This window comes from Cyprinodon variegatus, unplaced genomic scaffold, assembly GCF_000732505.1.
Source record: "Cyprinodon variegatus isolate N-32 unplaced genomic scaffold, C_variegatus-1.0 Scaffold87, whole genome shotgun sequence".
NCBI classification, from domain to species: Eukaryota; Metazoa; Chordata; class Actinopteri; order Cyprinodontiformes; family Cyprinodontidae; genus Cyprinodon; species Cyprinodon variegatus.
In genome coordinates, this window is record NW_015150540.1 from 445,430 (window position 1) to 465,906 (window position 20,477).

Consider the following 20,477-nt stretch of genomic DNA (forward strand, 5'->3'; position numbering starts at 1 on the left):
AGGATCCTTCAGTTTTAACTTAAAGCGTACAAATAATTGATTTTGAAGTGGATAATCGTATTCTGATATCTATCCAATTTTCACGTATTGTTGAAAATAGTGTTAGACAAACCAGTTAGCTTTTAACAAAACAGTGACTGTAGAAGATCTTTACAAAGACCTAGATGTATTGTGCAAAACATTACTTTTAACCTGAAAATTCAATAACTCCTGTCATAACTGTAATTTTCCATAAGCTCCTTCCAGAAATCCATTTTACACCCTAAAAATACAAAGTGGATTCCCTGTTTAGAGAAAGCTGCATTTGGCCTTTTATAAATACCAACCTATTAGTATTTAGTACATGCCAGATGTAAGCATTCATAATAGAATCAAAGACAGGGTTATTAGAGAACCCAACACATGGAATTTGTTTTGGATATCTAGCATTTTAAACACAAATCTACACTGTGTTGCTTTTCAACAATAAAGATTGATTATACTTAGTTATAACAGCCGAGGCCATAGACAACTAACCTCTTATTAGTGCTTCACAGTGTGTCAAACTTAATACTTTATCAAGATTCACCATGTTGGTTCCAATACAGAAATTAACAGACAGCCAATTTGCAAAACCTCTCTTTTCATTTAATATGGTGACTGCAAGCTGGACTCCTTAAGCAGGGCCAGTAGCTTAATGCATTAGAAACTTCATCTAAAACAACAGATTATGTCAATGCTGTAAAAGACAATGGTAAACTGAGATTTTTCTAACTGCCTGAATAACATGGTCCAATGATCTCTTCTGATTGGCTGATCAGAACTTCCCCTGCCCTCCCAACCCTCCAGTAGCTGGTTCCTGGTGAGGAGCAATGAATCCAAAGATGTATCATGAGAAGAAGAACAACAAAAACAAGAAGGCAGCAACTATTTTTAGCAGTTAGGCTCCATTACATATAGTTAAGGTATATGGTTTAATAAACAGTGTTGGTCAGTGAAACCAGAACAGGATCCTGTCAATGGTTGAATCTGTGGTTTTTGCATCTATCAAGAAAACCTAAGATATGGTTTAAAATGAAATGAAACAGCTGAATGAAATCATGTCTTAATAGCATACACATATCAAAAGTAATAAGCTATGTTTGAAATATATCATTATTAATGTACTTATCTAATGTTAGATTTTATCCACATGGTATTGATCAAAGTAATTTTTTTTCTTCCAACTTAGAATTTTACACTTGAAAAATCTGAAACGGGTTAAAACAGGCACAACATAAACTTAAGGCAGCAGAAAAGAAGTTAACTAAATTGGAATAAAAGGCACTCATGTCCAACATTTAGTTTTACTGAATGTTAGAAGCTGTTGGCATTCAATGCTTGAGTAGATATAGAAAAACTGTATTATTCCTAAAATACTACACACAAAAAATGGCTTTATCAGGGTTTATTTCTGAATCACACAGTTATAACATTCTTGCCTTCCTGGTATGTGTTTCACTGCTAAACAGGATATCAGCTAAAATAGAAATCAGTAAGCTTCCTAAATGCCTACTAAGCATGTTCTCTCCACACATCGCAGACATTTATATGACATCAGGAGATAACAAGTTAGAAATGGTGAGAAGTGATTAGGCAGAGCATTTGACAGATTTAGGAAACACTGTTAGTCCTTATTTAGCACTTGTAGAGAAGGTATCAGTCTGAAGGCACAGCACAATGCCCCTCTCCCCACCCTAACCTATCATCTATCCTCCGTTTTCCTGGGTGAAACACATGGCCAACTGACAAACCAACAGCTCTTCAGAGCAGCTTGGCTTCAATGTGAGCTCCAGTCCCTCTCACTCTGAATCATGCATGCTGAGATGAGACAGCAGTCCAGCCACTCATATTTCCTCAAAAGCACAGTCACTGATACAAAGCTTGACTGGCAGCCAATATCCATCTCTGTAGCTTTTTGTTGCCTCCACCTGAGAGAAAAGCCCTTAAACTGTTATGGCCACTCATTCCCTCTGAAACCCTATTATGGCTTTTATTACAGAATGGCTCAAGCATAGGGTCAGTTCTCAGTGGATCATCTGATATGGTGTACTGTGGGGGATAGGGGTTTGGGGGGTTTACTTGTCAAACAAAGCAGACTGAACAATGCCACGCCTCCCATGTATCAGTTCTTTGTTTTTTTATTATTGAGCTAAATACAAATCAGGGAAATTTTGACTGGGATTTCTCTTTTTTTTCCCTCCCTTTTCTTTGGCAGTTACCCTTTTAAACAACCTGAGGGGAATTTTAACATGCTATTACCCTTTGACACAGTGCTGGTTTTAGAAGTAGGAGAGTTGTGAGCTATTTATCTGGGACTTCAGACAGTAAAATGGAAAGCAGGGAAAGACCTGCACTCTCCTGCAAGAAAAGATGGAGAAGGCGCCCGGGGGCAGCAGGGTTGGAAGGCCCCAGCCAAGGCCCTGTCCACCATAACCTGCCAGACACCGTCTGAATCCCATTTATTCCCTGTGACCTTAAATAAAATGCTGGCTACCCCTGTGGGCCTCATGTGAGGCTAAAACCAAATGGGCTGTGCTAGCCACACTTTCTACCCCACTGCTAGAGAAAATGAGCTTTATCTGTGGGGGAACTTGGGGGCATGTGACCCTGCAGGAGTTTCCCCACAAACCCCATTTCCAAGTTAATCTGCAAAGCTGTCTGCATTTAATCACTGAATTGTGGTATTAGAGTCATCCAATGTAGCAAGTATTTTACATTTAGTTTGCAAATTCTCCATAACAGCTGTACATTGCAAGGACAGTCTGTCTGTTGGTCATGACTGATATATTTTAATTCCTTATCATGAACGCGTCCAAACATTCTCATTTCAAACACGTTCTCCAAGGTGACACCGGGGCTGTCTGACAAAGGTGCAACTTAATTACAGCAAAGGAGCTGATAAAAGAAATATGTAATCCTAGTTGATTAAGTAACGTTGTTGAACCAGTGGGCGGCGACAAGTTGTTGAAAGGTGGGAAACTGTTAGATTAAACTCAGTGTGAGTCTCTCTGTGCTGCCAAGGACTCACGGCAGATAATTCAATGCACCACAGATTTAGATTAAGCTCCTACATGTAAAGTTAAAACTGGAACCTAATTGTGAACAGTAAGAGACATGATGCATGGTTTTCATAAGTTTTACATCCTGTGAACATAGACATTCTTTAGTTATTTCCCTCCTATTGTTCCTCTATTTCTATCCATGCAATTAGGATGGAAATATGTCCTTGAGTTTTCTCTATTTTCTTTTTTATATTTAATTGTTTAGTTTATATTTTTGTTAATTAAGTTCTGAATTGTCCTATTTTTAGGCAGTCTTAGAGGTTCTCCGTGTAATGTATTTAATCAAGCCCTTATGAGGTGGTTCCAAAAATATTCAGGTGGATGTTATGGTAAAACTGTTGTAACCATGACGCTTTAGTTTGTGTTAATCAGGAGTAAAAATAGCTGCTAATTTTTCCATGTCTTTCTTTCAACTAAAAGTACTGCAGATGTTGCACCAGCCTGAGTTACAGATTGGCTAAAAAAATATACTATCTCTGGTAATTTTTGTTGCCATAATGCCACTAAATCCAGTGCTTTCCATTCTATTACTGTAAAGCTTGTAAATAGTCACAAGGTATTTATCAATTTATATGTTAAAAATGAATGGGTAAGAGAAAAATGCTGGAATTATGATAGAAATTCTTATGATAAAGAATGTCTGTGCATTTTTTTTATAGATTAAATTAATCAAATATGATCCAATTCTAAATACTTATTTTAATATTGTTCCTTATTTTTTTAATAATCAAAAATGAGAAACTAAAGGTGATACAGGTCTAAATCTGAGAAAGGATATCTTATAAAATGCATGTAGAATGTAAGAAAACAATATGAACCTTTTTTAAGATATAGCTAAGAATACTTTGCAAAATAATTCAAACCTACTTTTATCTCTCAGTCCATTGCAAATATTTTGTTATAGAATTATCAGGAAAGCCAGTAAACCATGTGTATATTATCTAAGCATAAGTACTATAGTTTAATGAATGCATCAGAGGCTTATTAAGGACAAAAAAATTACCAAACGTAGTTAGAAAAACCAAGACCAAGGAAGGATCAAGATGTTAAAAATTGGACCAAGTTAAATAGCAAACAGTGAACATATCTTTGTGAAACATTTAATGCTTTATCGAAAAAAGTATGGCAAAATTGCAAAAAATTTATTTTATAATTCAGGCATTATTCATTCCCCTGTGCTCTACTTGGTGGAGGAAGCATTGCTGCCATTCTACACCTGTGGATTTTAAAGCCAGCCACAGTCACACAGTCATGGTAACATTTTTCACTGTACATTGAAAAAGTGGGTTAAGTGTCTTGACACAATGTGTTTTGTGCCCAGGCTGGTATTCGATCAGGCAACCTTCTCGTTTTAGGGAAAATGTCTACCTTCATTTTCACATCCATGACAATGCAGCGTTTTTAAACCCGCACACCAATCTCAGTGTGAGCTTAGACAGGTAAAACACTCCACATGTATCCAGCCTGGGGGGTGTGCTCTAAGGCAGGCCTGTACGGCAACACCAACTGCACCAAATGATCACAATTATTCCACTTGCAACTAGCTCAAAGCAGCATATCATTACCTACTGTATGAGGGCTGAAGAGTAAAATTTTAGAGTATGTATGTGGGACAAAATAACACAAAAACTGCATTAATAACTAACCAACAGATGTAACAATTGGCCAAAGCTTTTACAGAAATTTAGTGATGTAAAAGTGATGTCTTGCAAAAACTTCTACTGAAGTGAAGTACAATTCTTCAAACTGTACTTAAACAGAGCATTCAATTAAATTTACTTTGTTACCTCTGTGATAAGTTATTGTTGAAAATGTGGCAAAAGAAGTCATATTTTTGGGAAACCCAAACACTCTAGAGATTAATGCAAATTGTGTGGAAAGGAGGTCCTCTGTTCTGTTGGAACCAATGCTGAACTCCCTGGAAAATTCTGTTCATGGTGGAAAACTAGCACTACATATCACCATGAGTGACCTTTAGTGCGGCACCATCATGCTGCAAGAAAGGGATGGAGACACTAATTAAAGCATATATAACTATAGCTACTATTGAAATGTTTAGATTAAAGGATATTTACCTGTGAAAGTTCTGCACAGAAGTAGAGAGTTGTTGAGAATCTCTGGCACTAACTGAGAGCATCACGTCTGAAAAGATGCTCACAGCACAAAGTGGTTCTACAAAGAACTGATTATGGAGGGCTGGATTTAAATGTATGTTAGACTTTCAGATTGCATAAGGAAATTATTTTGAGGTGTATGCACAATTTTCACTGCCCTTCACACCATGAACTGCTGTTTGTCTGTTGTTTTGTTCCAATATGCAGTTACAAAATGATTACTTCTGCAAGGCACCATAAACAGAAAAAATTCTGCAGGCTTCAACACAAAATATACACATCTCTGTATGTTATTCCCCACACTTTTTTCCTTGTATTATTAAACATGTTCTTTTCAAGTTTCAAGCCCAAGCCCATAAAGTTCTCCATCCTCTACATATAACCATGCAAAGTACTGGTGGTTCTCAAGTGCCCATTACACGTCCATGTGGAGCCAAAAGTCTGCATGAGTGACTCTAATTAAAGTGGAGTTAATCACAAATAGCTGGATAGGTCCACAATTGAGGCATATGTTAAGAATGAATTACTAATTAGAGCGGCAAGCGGTGAGTGAAGTCCCAGGCTGCTTGAAAAATCTCTGCACGTTACTAATATATGAAAAGGTATAAACAAACAGCAATCTGGTTGTTTAGCTCCTCCATCCCACTTACAAGGATCCAATTATGGCAGATCCCTGGAGCCGCCAATACAATCAGGCAGAAGTGAGTTGGTGAGATGATTAACTGGGAAAGCATACTCTCTCTATGGCTGTTTTATCAGCCAGCAAGCCAGCCACCCAGCCAGTCAGCAAGCTCTATGGGACAGTCAGGTTTTGGTGCTGGGTGAGCCCCGGGGCTTCGCTCCCAGGTCAGACCATTGGAAGGTCCAACATACAACAGCAAGAAAGCACAGTGCAAACATCCAATACTGCATTTAGGTAGTGCTGTAAAAGGTACAAGCTAATTCCCTGGATGGATGGCTTTTATAGCACCCTATAGGGTGGTTCTACCAACAATTAACAGTTCAGATTTCTTGAACAGTGCTTATGCTACTGATCCGTTAGCAGTACACACCTGTTCCTGAGGCAAGCTGGAGCGTAGATCACTTACAGTTAATAATTGAGTGTTTTTGTATCACAGCAGAGGGACAAAATGCAGCTGAAGCTTCCCATTAGGTCAAAATCCCACTTACAAGCTGATGGAAAATGATCAACATTTTGGACACAGCTGGTCGGTTTTAAGACACGAACAGCAAAAGCAAAGGCAGCCTCGGTCAGCACTATGGCTGTAAAAAACCCCTCCAGAGTACACTGCTTCCAATACATCCAACTGTGCTTTTCACAACACGTTCAGCGGGAATATCAGTGTGCAGCCGAGAGGTAAGCTGGGCGATGGATGAAATGTGCTTTTTTGCCATTTATCATTCAGAGCTGGAGGTTGTGTACAGTTAGCCATCTGGATTACAGGGAGCTGTAAAACATTTTCTCTCACACCAAACTGCAAGGAGCAGCTGACCGACAGAAAGGGGAAGGAAGGAAAGAAGGACTGAAGAAAGGAATGGAGAAGGAATAAACTTTTAATTTCCTTTTTGTTAGGTTAGAGATATCTAAATGCTAATTGAACAGTTAATTTTCTCCCCAAAGAAAAGATGGTGACTTAAGGCTCAGCTGTAAACCTGTGCAAATTCCTTAACTTTCAAATCGTTTCAAAAAGATTAGACACAGGAATATTTAGGGAGCTACAAGTGTTTAACAAAGCATTTCTAAAGGCTAGGAATCTAAGTCTAGTAATATTTTACCTTATGCCTAAAATAACACATGGAAATTTTATAGATATTTGTATCTAAAAACAATAAGTCCAACATGAAAAACACTGCTTTGGCCTGTTTTAAATCATGTTTATTTAATATTACATAATATTTACCTGATTAGATTTTTTAGTATGCATTTATGTTGAATTAAAAGTAACTGACGATAATAAAAATTTAAATAAAAAAGCTTTTTATTACATTTACCTATTGTCTACTCATTCATTATATACTGCAGTATAAAGGGTTCTGAGGCTTCTCTTTTACATACAAGCTCACATTTACATGCAAAAAACATCAGATCTTCAGACAAGAACACTGCAGACAAACCACTGGAGGTAAACAGCTTGATTAAGCCAAATTATACACACAAATTTGTAAAGACACTCACAGACACAAACTCAGAGCAAAAATGAATCAGAGATTTAGCCTGAGCACGCCAGTCTATGTTTCAACACAGTCCACCTTGATTGCCTTTTTTTCTCCACTCGGGTGTTAAGAAAGGCCTTACCGCCCACTTCAATTAGAAACACTGATTGGTAGCAGTCCTTGTTCCAGCAGGGGGATGCTCAACCTTCAGCTCAGTCTAGCTTTTTACTATTTAATCCAATATGGATCCACCTACTGCTTTGAGTCTCCTTTGGTCTCACTTAAAAATCTGGCTAATATCAGTGCATCCAGTATGCCTTTGTGCTTGTACAACCATACTTGGCAGCAACGTATTTGTTTCCCCTTCCCTGGTGATTAATATGTAGCCCTGTGGTGGGACTGCAGGGAGAGAAAGGGAAGTTGGACCGGGGATTTGTTTGTGGTTTAATTAGTACATTCCTGGCAAATTCTCCTGCCATAATTATGGCCAGTGTTCTTTCTGACCTTTCTATGTTGTTCCGTTCATGCTTGGTTTTTGTTTGATCATGTTTTATTCAGGCCTTTGTTTTGTACAAATTGTTTAACAACAGTCACAGTAGCTGCACAAAAACAAAAACACTTAACAAGATGGCCAAACAACATTTACAACCTTTATCAGTTTTCTTTGAATGATTATTTACCTCTGAAATAATAAGATTCCAATGTGAAGTGATTGGGGTCACTGTGGTGATGTCTAACAAGCCTATCCAAGATGGAAGAATCCATACCTCTTAACACATCATTATTTTTACTTTCATAAAATTAGTTTTTTGTAGATGCTTAAAATTCTAAAAGAAATACCATCTTCGTGTATACATCCTCCAGCTGCCTGTCAGAAATTAATGTAGCATTCATCTCCCCCCTCTGACAGGTTCTTGTTGCATGGGGGTGGAGATGAGAGGCAGAATGATTTAGATGTGCATGTTAGCTGGAGAAAGACAGAAATATGATGAAGCAAAAGCTATACTTAAATCACACATGACACTTTCTGTCTTAAAAATGCTATGTATTTCTGCAAATTAATTTTGGCAAACAGATAATCTTATAGAATAACTCTTCTTTAAATCTGTCTTGAAATCACAGTTTCTCCTATGATTTATCAAAACACATACCTACAAAAAAACAGATGCAACCTCACCCTATAGACACTAAAGACTCAAAGTAGGAGTGTCTGCAATATGCATGCATATATGCATGCACGGATGCACACAGATCCAACAGTAAGATCTACGAGCTGTCCCTATGCTGGGGGGAAATGTCTGCCGCCTGAGCCCCTGTAGGGTAGCAACAGCTTCCTGTTTTCAGGCTTTTCTTTAGTGAAAATGCTTAAAACGAGCCAAACGAGTGCAGTGCTTATCCAGCAAAATTGCTGCTAGATGGAGCAGAAAGTGCACAAATTTTCTATGACACCCCAGTAATGAGGTTTTATATTGACCCAAGCATTGAGTGGAAGAGCTCTGTGCTCCTCTTATCCCGAACTCAGTCAGCTCTCCTCGCCCTCTGTTTAGCTCCACAAGAGCTAAAAAGAAAAAACAAGATTGGGCCCTGAAAAAAGGCAACAAAAAACAAAACTCAAGCTGGAATAATGCACTCATAATTTTAACCCTTCTTTAACTGTAATAGAATTAATCTTGCTGTGATAAAATAATGTTTTTTTCTACTGAAACATAAATGTATGTACTTATTAATTTTCAAATTGGCTTAAAACATCCTCCTTTTCTGTACCGGTTCATGGCAAATGGAAGCTGACAGCTATTTTAATGTTGGAAGTAGAATGTAAACCCTTCCTGTCAAATCATATCAAATCTACTTCAACCTTGTTAGTGTTTAGGTTTCTTTAATTTAGCTGAGTTTTAAAATGTTTTTAAAAAGCCCCAAAACATTAATTAAAGATGATATGATCAGGAGCTCCCAATACTGGGGTAAGACACTTAAGATTAGGTCTAAACTGATGCTAAATCCCTAGCTGATCCTAGAACAAAATTAGGATAATCAACTATATGCAAAATCTATATGGATGACCAAGCAGTCAGATAGATAGATAGATAGATAGATAGATAGATAGATAGATAGATAGATAGATAGATAGATAGATAGATAGATAGATAGATAGATACTTTATACTGTACTTACAGTTCCTCTTTGTATGTTTGTGATCAGCATTGTCAGCCACAATTACATTTACTGATGTACCACCTCTGTAATTTTATGTATATTGCTCTATGATGTTAATGTATGTTTGGGAATCTGTTAAATTTGGTATATTGCTTTAGAAAGTAAGCACCCTCCAGAGAAATTGTTTTTTCTCCCCTCTGTGAAGCCAGACTCAATGTTCCTCCCCCAACCATTAAACTGTCAACTGATTTTAATGAACGTGAGAGAAGGTGATGTGATTGGCCAATACTTAGGCCTGCACCCGCCGCACCTGGTGAAAATATTCGTCTGGAACCTAATTATATATTTCTTATTAAGGACTGTTTCTAGCCTACACATTTGGCATATACCTCTGATAAATATATAATATATCAGAGAGGGTTTTTCTATATACACTCAAACAATTACAAGAACACCTTCAACATAGTTTGTTTTATAAGCCAAACTCGCTGTGAACTATATAAAATGGTTTTCTCTGATTTCATGTATTTGATTTGTTGTTCAGTGACTGAAATATACTTTAAGCTAATCCATAATGTATGAAGGAAAGAGGTGTAATCGTTGGCTTGTACACAAAACTGTACAAACCAAGTGCAGCAGCTTTGATAACCGTGCATGCTCTCTGTTTGATCAGAATCTCCCAGAAGAAATCCCCCCCACCTCAAGAATCCTGAGTGCCCAAGGCATTGGTCCATGATGCACAGCTCCATATCCTACAGCTAGAGCCAGTAAAGGTCAGCCCTGGATATTTGTTCAAACTCTGGGCACTGCTGCTCTCAGCAACTGCATTATATGATAACATGAACAACTGAAACCCCATATATTTACATATAATCTAAACAAAGACACATTATTTTACTCATTGACTCAAGTTTTCCAGAATAAACATTTATTAAATTATGAAGGAACAGAATAGTAAACTACTTCATATATTACTAAGAGTAATGAGTGACGATTTTCTTTGATAGGTTTTATCACTTTTTCAAATTCAGACGCTAACATGTATATACAAGCAGCATTTATCTTTTGTATATTGTTGCTCTAACAGCATGGTTAGAGACAAAGATTTTTACAATTTGCTGGAATATTGGCCCATTCATTATGACAGAAATAGCAAAACTTCTCTTGTAGACCTACCTTAATAACAGTGGGGAAAGCCTAGGAAACTGATATAAATATTAGGGGATTCTTGGTGTTTACCTTAACAATAAACTAGGTTGGAAAAACAACAGTGATGCTCTTAACGGGAAGCGCCAGAGAAGACTCTACCTGAAGAGGAGAATAAGGTCTTTGGAGCACAAGGGGTGAACATAAAGACCTTATTTTAACTGTGTGGTGGCATCACCCAATTTTTTGGTGTTAATCTGCAGCTTAGAGGAAACGGTGGATTCAGAGGAACTTTAAAAATATGAACATCACTGCTGGACGAGTCTCCCAAACCAAATATGAAGCTGTTGGAAAGGTGAAAAGCACTTTTAGTGACAGACTGTTGCATCTTAGATGTACAATAGAGCACCTCCCAAGATACTTAATTTCAACAGCTCAGCTTTGAGCAGTTCCAGTGTTTCCAACCATGCTACTGGTTGCACATGTTCCTGATTTGATAAAGAATTGTTTACACTGTGTCAAATTTCCTAATATAAACCATTCAGTCAGTGAGGAACACCGTTGTGGTCCATTTGCACATATTTTCACTTGTTCTATTTTACAATCAGTCTTTGTTTTACAATCATTAGACAGGTTTTGCTAATCGCCCTTTTAACTGACTGATTTTCTTTTAAATGTGAACAATTGTACTTTTTTTTTACCTGAACATGCCTTTTTTCATCAATAACTGCAAATTATTCTAACTTAACTTTTACATTTGTGTACATTTTATATTATCTAGTCATGTTTAACTCTCATATCTGCATTCTACTTGTTTTCTTATCTTAAACAAAATCAAGTTTGTTGACAATGTGGCTCCCTCACACCTTTTCAGCTGTACCCACACATTTTCTACAGCACTGAGATTGGCTCTTTGTAAAGGGCACTCCGAAAAAGGCTCAAGGTCATCATCCATGCTGAAGGCTTGAATATATAATGCAGAGGTTTTACTAATCTCGTCCTCTGTTTCCATTCTCTTTTCATTTTCTGTTCAGTTTAAATTAGGCTATATCATTGCTTCCGTGGGGATTCTCATTTCCTCCCATCCAGTCTCCAACTTCACCAACACATCTTTCAACACCCCCCCCAGCCTGATACTGCCACCAACAAACTTCAAAGTTGAAATAATATTGTCAAGTCTTGAAGCTTCCCCTTTTTTTTCTCTAAAAATAGAGAAATTTCTCAATTTCAATTTGATCAGACCACAACGTATGTCTCCAAAAGTTGCCGTATCGTGCCTGTGTTAAATTTGCAAACTAATCTATTTCTCTCAAGTTGCTTTTGTGGTAATGGCTTTTAATTATCCAAGAGGCCTTTGGGTCCTCTAACTAACAAAAAATGTAAAGCTGCAGGTTGTGAGCAGAAAACTAGCAATGGTGTTGTCCTCTGATTACCTCATCAGGATAACATGGAACAGGCTAATTTAAGAAACTGCGTCACAAATGACTACTGAAAAGTCAGCAATCCTCGGATGAATTAAAAATACATGCTTGGGTGGAAATCATTTTGGTACACACCATTTAATATGGAAACTCACCATTTTAAGAGATGTTTTTTTAATTGAAATGATCTTAGGAATATATAAAAAAAAGTTCATTCAAAGTGTCATCTGCCTTTGGAACTGAGAGTCGCTGAGACTAGGGCAATTTGGCGCCTGTTTTCTATAAATCTGTCTGAGGTGCCAGGATTCAGCATGCGCTTTCTGACAAACATAAGCTTTAAAGGCCACTCACAATGCATTAAGAATGTTTTCTTTTTGACAACATATCAAAATGTGACCTTTAAATGATTCTTGTTATCAGGGACGCTGAACACAAAAATCGATGAGACGCAGCTAGAGAGGTGGGATTAAAGCAAGGCAAATTGATCATTCCATTTCATTTTCATCATGACTTGATGTGCCAGCCATACACACGTAATCTGACCACAAGCTGCTTTTAACACTTCAGAGGGGCATCCTTTAAAGCCCCCCCCAAACAAGCTTCTCTGTTACAAAACCATCAGGGGAGGAGCACGATTATTTACTGACAGTTAACCTTAATAATAAAGAGCCTGTGTTTTCCTTTTCCTTTTTGTTGAATTTTTCAATGCTTTTATAATGCGATACAGTTCTGTTGCCTGCCTTCACTTCAGGGAATACACAGCGGCAGAGCTCATTGTCTTTTTCACACAGTTTGTGGGTCCATCAAACTGCAAAAACAAATACATTAATCATCAGAACACACTGATAGATCATTAATTATTGTACCTCACTGTTGATGTCACACATTGTTGAATCCTATCACGGCTAATCAGAGCACTTTGGAGGAACTTCATTAAACATCCAGTTAATTTACAAAGCCAGGTCTGGACAAGCAAGCACAAAGTCAGATGCAAAAGACAGTATATTTTTTCCTCCTTTTCAAAAAGCTTTCTGTAAGCATTAAAGGGAATATCTGCCGAAGAAGAATTGCACTATTTCCCATCTTCCTGCATGCAGTTGAGATTGCGAACGTATTACCGCTGAAATGGCAGAGCTCAACAGATAACTGCGATAACAAAGATAGCAAATCTGGGAAATGAAAAATGGCACTTCTCTTCTACAAGGAGATACATCAGTGTTTATTAAATCAATGCCAGACAGAGAAATCTGAAGGTAAAATAATGAAGCACTTATAAATGATCCTTGCTTCCCTGGGCCTTACCTGATCAGGCTGTTCAGGGACCACCAATGCGATGCATATTAGGAGAGGTCTATTAATCCTTGTGCTTCCTCAGAGCTGACTATAAAACGGCTGAGTCCTCTGTGGTTTGCTATGCACATCCTTTATAATTTTTCATTGTAGAAAAAAAAGTAAGACACACAACTTTTATTGATTGGGTGTGAAAGTTTGGGCTGTATGTGTGCACGGTTTGCACGAGTGTGGGTATTTCATTATGGCGCTTTGGGAAACATTACACAACTTGGCTACCTTTCACACAGCATCCATGGCAACTAGAGAGGCTCCTCTCCCAGCAGAAATGTGCTTTTAATTGAGTGACATCTAATCAGACAGTGAAATACAGCAGTAGAGTTAACAAAACAGGTCAAAGAAGGACAAGGACTACCAGCTGCAAGCCCAATCACGGCGTAACACTTAACTGGGGTGTGGACCAACCCACGTTAGTCAGGTTTTAATGAACAAAATTATAGGGTTGCATGTATTCTTCACAAGATCCTTGGGTGAATTTGTAATTGGGGATGATGAGCCCTTCTAAAGACTACACCAGCTTTGGGAGGAGGCATGTCTTTGATGTGCAGAAATTAATGGAGCTGAGACGTCTCACAAGCTGCGCCCTAACACATAGTCGAAAGGCTCAAAAGGATGACATTTTTTTAACATCAACTGTTCTTCTTATCCCTGTTTCTTTAGAATGTTATATATGCAGTGCCAGGCATGTTTGAATTTTAGTTTCCTTCTTAAATATTACATCTACATGTAACCAAAAACAGCATTATCTCCATATTATGGTAAAACACTACACTGTGGGACACCATCAGCTCCTTTCAACTTGGAATTATCAGTGATGACAGCAGTCTGCAGAGGCACACAGAGACAGAGGGGGTAAAGGCACAGGCCCAGCAAACTGTCTCTCTGCGCTTTGGGGAATCATTGGAATTCATGATCTTTTCTCAGTATACTAACAATAATCTTCAGCTGACTCGGTCTCGCACATCACTAGGCATGGCAAACACTTGTCTTTGCCGAGTCCCAGGCAGCTCCCTCTTCCCATGCAAATTCCAGGGCTCTGCAACTCTCTTTGTATTACAACAATGTCCTCAACATTTTTCAATCACTAGCTTCCTCGCTCCAAGATGACAAAACTGGTGCTCCTGAGTGGTTTATGCAGACGCTCTTACAAAATATTTTACTTTGATAAACCTGTAAGCCATAAACAGCAGCTAAATGGGCTTTTTAACACATTTTAACAGGCTCTAAATGTCTCCAATAAACAAATGCACCATCCCAGAAGTAACTACACCCTCACTAAAAGAAATGGGTAGAGGATTCTTTCTTGAATATGCTAAGCAGGATGTTATGAATGTTTCTGTAGTAAAGTTTGCTGTGTAATTCAAATGCAAGCGAGACTGGACTGCATTTCTGTATCGCATTATTTGCAAAACTGCAAAAAAGGACTTCTACAATAAACATCTTTAATGGATTACACAAATCGTGGCCCTGCAGGCACTAAAAAGCCCTGCAAACGTATTCATTTAAACATACAATCACAAACTATGATCTTTATTTAAATTTTATGTGATGGACACACAGTTGCATATTAGTGAAATAAAAAAATGTAAATTATGGGTTGTTTTTAAAAAATGTTTAATGAATATGTAAAAATGTTTATTTAAAACTCTGTCACCTAATTAGTGTACTAATTAGGTTCACCTTTGTGTTATGTGGTCTCAGTTTCAATGAAGCTGCTTTGTCAATGCCATTTTAGAGAATACTAGTAAACAAAAATTCCCATGGAGATCGAGAAATGAAGAAAACAGGCTAATAGTGGAGGTCTGGAGAACCTTCCAATTATTCAACATTTCAGCAAGTGTTGTTTTACAATCCAATGAAACAGCTGCACATGTATGGAGGTAAAGGAGAAATGAGAAATAGTTCATTAATTTAGACAGAAAGAACAGACAGTAATGTAAGAAACTACATGTATCTTATTACATGGTCTGTGGTACGATGCACTCACTGTCTTTCTGTGTTCTTCTTCAGTCTCTTGTTTATGAGCCAGCCGGTTCTGCGTGCATGTATGGCCACTCAGTGCTTTGCCCCTCCCTACTTGCTATCATCAAAGCAGTGCAGCATAGGAGCTAAATGGGGGAGAGGCTGTCCTGCAGATTATTTGCAAAAATAAAGTTATATTGCGAACATGGAAAATAAAAATAGAAACTACTTACTTCTTTTAACATGGCAAGGAGTGAGGGAAGAGTGGAAATGGAGGTCAGGGTGGGAATGTAGTTGGAGTGTTGTTAGAGAGAAGGGTAGATTGACATACTACTTGTTTTTGGTCTAGAGTTGGAGCTCAACAGCCCCACCTAGTGAGAAATTTTGCTTAAAGGGAACAAAGTGAATCAGCCACGAGGTCTATGGAAACTCAGCACGACTACTAGTCACATCTGTATCTGAAGGGAAATGGTGTAGTGGTAGCATCATGCTGTGGGTAAGCTTTTCTTCAGGAAGGTCTGGTCAGAGTAATGGGAGAGTGTTTGTCAGGACAATGACCTCTAATATGGTAGAATGGTTTATATAGAAATAAAGCAATGCGTGTTGATGCTGCAGTCAAAGTCCAGATCTTATCTAGCTGAAAGAAAGCAGCAAGGTTGTAATATTGCCGTTCTCCACTTCGCCCAAACCAATCTGACTGAGCTTGAGCTATTTTGCAGAGCAAAAACAGATGGTGAAAGTTGGTAGAGAAATACCAAATATGTGAAGTTGTAAAATATACAAAAGATGGGTTTTATAATGAACAGACTTTGAACTTTTGGTTTTCATATGAAAAAATGTTCTGTCTTTTGCAAGGCACTTCAATTCGGTTTTGTTTAAATAACTAGTTTGTGACTCTTCTACTATTCATCCATTTTTTTACAGTCCTTGTGACATGGATTTTGAATAATGAAATCAAGGAAGTTATTAGCATCTGCTTCATTTATTGATGAAATTTGTTTACTGTTTTATGTATTGCTCACAGTTGTGTGTGCATTTGAAGACAGATTTCCCTTTAGGCGCAGTAAAGCTAAAGCCTGAGAGCTGAGGTAAACAGTAAAGATTAGAACAACAGATGGGTCTGATATAGTCAATTTGCAGCCTACCACTAAAAGAGGTGCTGAATATGTTATGAGTACCACTGAAGACAAATAAAGATATAACCATAAGCTCAACTCAATAAATTGTTTGCTGATGTTTTAACGGCTTTTACTCAATTTGCTGTCTCTCGTGTTTTAAAGATTTACATTAAGGTATAAAATTGCAACAACTAAGAAAAGAAGCATTTAGTAAGAACGAGAAAATGTCTAAAAAACTGTGTCTAGTCTCCCACTATGTCATCTCAACGTTTCTTCATTAACGTTAAAGCGGTAATTTGGAGACTATTTTATGATTCAACCGCATCTTAAATGCTCTAAAGCAATGCGTCTTATCTTGCTCGACAAATTATCACAGAACCATTACATCGGCCTCACCTCCAGAGTGAGGCTTTGATGGTGTCAAGTGGGAGACGACAACCAATTAAAAGAAAATCAGTCAAACACCTCAGGGTCAGATCTCAAGATGCTCCCAATCACTCATAATTTCCTGTTGTTATGCTGCCTTTCGACTGCTCCTGATTAGTCTGATAAGTTTGTGTGTACGATGGTCAGTGTGTCGAAACTCCAACTGTGCCTCATCAAAAACAAACTCTAGTGAGGATTCCTTCACCGACTAAACACTACACTTATCTATCCTCTCTCTGATTAAGTTCAGCAGCCTTCTGAGTGAGGTTATGTTAACGTAAACAAACAGGAGCAAAGGTAAGAAGACTTTCAAGCAACTAAACAGCATTGGCATGATTCTGCTTGGTTTTAGGAATGCAAAAAAAGCTTGAAGATTACAGGAAAGGCATGTGTGGGGTCTGGCAGGACAAGGCAACGGTCCTTATAGTATTTCTGTTCACGTCCAGCGCTGTTAGTCATTACTGTGTGCAGACGAGGGGTGATGTTTACTCTGCTGAGACAAGCAAGTCGACTGCTCTGGGTTGCAACCTTGTGACTTGCTTCTCCCTCCTGCTGCCAGCTCTTCGAACATCTAGCCCTGGCCCTGCCAAACCAGTGGCCTGCTGGCCTATTGCTACCTCTGAATGCCAACCGATTACAGATACTTTTTTCTGTTAAAAAAAAAGAAGCTTTTTTTTAATCTTACTGTCTGTGTGGTGGGTGTTTGGGTGATATTTCAGGAAATAATAGCATAATACACACAAGGGATGCAATTCTGCAAAGCACTGCTGTGCCACATTGCCTCCTTTTGTCTTTAGTTTCCTTGTGTTGTCACTTTCAAACATTACCTCCACCCACACACTCACACACAAAGAGTAGAGGAAAGGGAGAGATGGTGACAGAGACTTACTGCATTACACAATGTGTGAAATGGGGAGTTGTAATCCTTGGTAATAGATTTAAAAAAAATCAATGGAAATATGGTTAGATGTTTTATCATACAAAGATGATGAAAATAAATGACAGAATGAGAAAGAAGTGAAAGATGTTTGCGATCGCACAGGATAGCTTATTTGTGAAACCCTAATTGCTAAAGGACAATAAAGCTGAGATAAATACAAAATAAAAATACATATAAATCAATAGAATACAACACTTGAAATTTTACTCAATAAACTTAATATGATGGATAACAAAAGGAAAAGAGGACAGAATAAAGGACAGTGCCTTGCAGGAGTGTTTATACCCTTTAACTTGTTTTGAAACATTGGCACATAACCATAAACCAATTTCAGTTTATTTAAGAAGGTAATGAATAACTGTGAAGGAAATGAAAAATAGAACTTTTAATATTTTCTTAAAAACAGATATTTGAAAAGATTGTTGAACATAAATATTGAGCCCCTAATTATTAGTTTCTTTAACCAGATTTAGCAAAATTCCCAGCTGCAAGTTTTTTGGGGTTATCTTTCTGCTGCTTTTTGACCCACTGAGATAGATTTAACCCTTGTGTGATCTAAACCCTTCTGCAGCAGCACTTAGGGTTTGGGTGGAGGGGGAACCTCGGCCCAGGCCTCAAGTCTCTTTTCGGCCCCTAAATGGTTTCATCCCAGGATTTCAATGTACTTAATTCCATCCGCGCTCAATTGCTTCCATGTTCCTGGTAAAGATAACCAGGAATGTGACAATTCTATAATTGCCACAAACCTTGATTATAGTCCAGAAGATTTTGCTGTTATTTACTTAGCTTGAGGCATATAAGAGGGGAATCCTGGTGATTCTCTTTCAACAATTCACAATCTTACCATGCTTCCAGAGAAATTAAGATTGAAATTGTCCAAATTCTTAATTCTCTCACAATAGATGGAGAAGTGCTCCATTCTCCATCTATTACTCCATGAGATGTGAAAAACTGTTGGTGCAAGTTTATAAACTAACATCTGCATGAAGCTTCTCCAAGTGGGGAGTGTTGGCCTAGTGGTTAGAGCAGTTTGCAGACCCAGTTTGATCTCCACAGCCTGCCCTCTGGGTCCCTGAGCAAAACCCCTAACTGCCAATTGTGCCCCAGGTGCCGCACTGTAGAGGCCCACTGCTCCCCAAGGGGATGGGTTAAGATGCAAAAGTGGATTTCTCCATTGTGAGATAAAATATGTTCAATTTTATTATCATTATTATTATCAAAACCCTAAAACTGCTATAATCCTTGATCTTCATGATGCAGTTTCTGTTTTGATGGTTTCATTTAAGGAATGACTCAGATGATCATTTAGACACAACAAGCTCTTCAAATTTCATCCATAGTGATGGAACTTCCACGTCACAGTGATTCATTACTTTAGATTTTTCTCTTAAATATCAAATTAAATCTTATGTCAAGATTTTTCATTAAAAGAAACGGACAAAATGAAGTGATATTAATCCCTTTGCAAGGCACTGTAGAAACAAACGACCATGTGAGAGAAAATGGCAATGAGTGTTTCATAATGTCAAAAAGGTTCAAATCAATCATAAAGCACCAAATAAAAAATGAAATGATTACCAAGCTTATGCAGGAGATCAGGGTTCAGAGGTCAAGTTCAATATAAACACGGAAGCCATTATGGCGTCTGCATGGATGTCTCTGGAAGAAATAAACAGGGAGGTGAAGTAAGTACACTTCTGGGTAAGTGCTGTTTAAGTCCTACAGCTACTTGACAATATGTAGCACTCAAATATTAATGTGACACAATGCTGTAGTAAGCACTGATTCACAGCAGTACACAACTGGTGGTGCTCAGTTTCCTTAAGTGGTGCAGGGCTATTTTAGAGTTTAGTGTTTCGCAGACACACTTATTCCAGCTCTTTAAAGCAATAGAGGGCATCTTTTTTATCATCCCATAACCATGTCTAGGCAATAAATTTATGTTTGCTCATTCTGAAACCTCTCAGCAAAATTAGGCGGACTAAGAAAGCCTCCAATGCATTGCTAACACATCACTGGTGCTCTTTGTGTCATGATTTCAAACCCTTTATTTCAAGCTACAGTTACACACATAGGAAGAACACATACAGTGCAGACACTAGTAAAACAAAGCATTCTTGGTTGCACTAAAATAAATAAATAAATACCAGTCCTATAGTAGCAGCAAAAAACAGCCTGTGAAGCTCCAGCACACTGAAAACAATAAAGGCATTACTCTATGCCAAATGAGGAAAAACTACACAAACGGCTGTGCAGTCCAAGCAGAAAGTGTTCACCTGTTTAAGGTGGCACAATTTTTTATCAATGTTTTGCTTCAGTTCTGTTGGAGTCAGTCCAATGAAAGGTTAAACAAATGCACCAAATCAATATATTCTCTAAAATATTAAAATACAAAATGCCACAGCTTATTTTTGCTTTAAACTTTAGTGGATTTTTTTATGAACCATAATATCAGCAGGTTGCAAACATTAAAGAGATTCAGTGACATATTTTTCCTCCGTTTTCCATGGATTAATCGAGGGATAAGGAGTACAGGCCCTAATCTTGTTAACTGAGTGCTTTGTGAACACACAACTAAATAATAAAATAAAAAAATGCAAATATAGTGA

General features: G+C 37.8%; 1 protein-coding gene across 5 annotated transcripts in view; it reads right to left on the reverse strand.

Moving 5' to 3' along the window:
- The window catches only part of LOC107083923 (calmodulin-binding transcription activator 1-like), a 401,719-nt gene that overhangs the window by 322,210 nt on the left and 59,032 nt on the right, over window positions 1-20,477 (reverse strand). Inside the window, exon 2 of one of the 5 annotated variants that reach the window (XM_015373496.1) lies at window positions 19,447-19,527. The exons of the other annotated variants lie outside the window; for them this stretch is intronic. The gene's annotated coding sequence lies outside the window, so the exon portion shown is untranslated. The remainder of the gene's footprint in view (window positions 1-19,446; window positions 19,528-20,477) is intronic. 5 annotated transcript variants of the gene reach the window in all.